Source organism: Nylanderia fulva, unplaced genomic scaffold (assembly GCF_048542155.1).
Source record: "Nylanderia fulva isolate GAGA-0341 unplaced genomic scaffold, ASM4854215v1 Scaffold1341, whole genome shotgun sequence".
NCBI lineage: Eukaryota > Metazoa > Arthropoda > Insecta > Hymenoptera > Formicidae > Nylanderia > Nylanderia fulva.
The window spans coordinates 3,536-5,000 of record NW_028189561.1 but is presented as its reverse complement, the minus strand read 5'-3'; positions in this window follow the sequence as shown (position 1 = coordinate 5,000).

Genomic DNA, 1,465 nt, shown 5'->3' with positions numbered 1-1,465 from the left:
GACAACCTCCCGGCCGGCGACACCTCCGGGACCTACGGCCGACCGGCGGACACCTCCGGGACGGGCGGCACCTCCGGACGACGAATGATCTCTCGAAGTCAGATGACCGCCGGGCGGTACCTCCGGAACACTTAACGACGATTTACGGCCCGCGCAACGAGGAGAGCTACGTAAAAACGTTTCGGACGACGAAAGTTACTTACTATTCGGCGCTCGCTCGACATGAGGGCGCTGTCCGATTACTAACTCGAAACGTGTCTCAAACCCACGTGTCGGAGGCATTAATTTCGAATTATTACGGATGATACGCAACACGCAAGCTGCGGTGACCGCGATTACGGTACGGAACACTCGCCGATGCGAAATCACGCGCGCGGCAACCGAGACGGCTCGTTACGGGCGTGATTATACGTGCGGCACCACATAACGGCCGGCGTCAACTTGGGGACGGACGGCACCTCCGGGACGGGCGACACCTCCGGACGACCGAATGATTTTCACCAAGTCCGTCGCCCGCCGGCTGGGTACCTCCGGGGCACTTGACGGCGAGTAGCGCCGCTACGAGGAGATAATACTACGATACGGAAATACGTTTCGGACAAAGGTTTCGTACTTTTCGACGCTCCGCACGACCCGCGCAACACGATTATTACGATATCTGCTAATTTCCGGCTACCACTCGTCGGATGCACAATCTTCGAGATTCTACGACCGATACGTGGACGAATGCAGGCAGGATGCCGATAAGCGAAGCCGGAGTGTTTGCACGAATAAACTTTCCGATGCGTCCTCATTTAATTAATCTCATTTAGCTCGCTCGTTAGCGGTACAAGCGAGAACTCGGGAACAGGCGCAAGTTCGCTCGCGGCGCGTTGCTCTCGCCGGCAAGCGAGAAATTTTTCCAGGCCCGATAGCGGCGTGTTGCCTTGGTTAGCGGGCGACACCTCCGGCCGCAACCGTTGCCCGTACCAAAGTCCAATCGCGGCGTGTTGCTTTTGTAAGCGGGCAACACCTCCGGCGGCACGCGCCGCCCGTGCCCCAACTCCGATCGCGGCGTGTTGCTTTCGTTGGCGGGGCGACACCTCCCGGCGGCACGCGCCGCTTGTACCCCAAGTCCGATCGCGGCGTGTTGCATTCGTTGGCAGGCGGACACCTCCGGCGCCTAGTAGTGTCACATGTTTGAAAATTTGGCCCTTTTTTTGACTCACGAGACTCCTAGAGATATCATTGCCACCTTCGACTGGAGAGGATAGGGCCCTTTTGGGGGTTTTTAGGTTTAACCCCCCGGGATGGTAGTTCGCACCACCGGCCGTTTCGCCCGAGTGCGTGAACCAAAGTCCGAACTGCGGTTCCCTCTCGAAATGGGGCCGGGTTTACATCGCAAGGGATAGTCTCAGTAGGGTTAAAAAACAAACCTGTTTCACGACGGTCAAAAACCCCCTTTTTCCCCCTTTTGGGGGGTGAA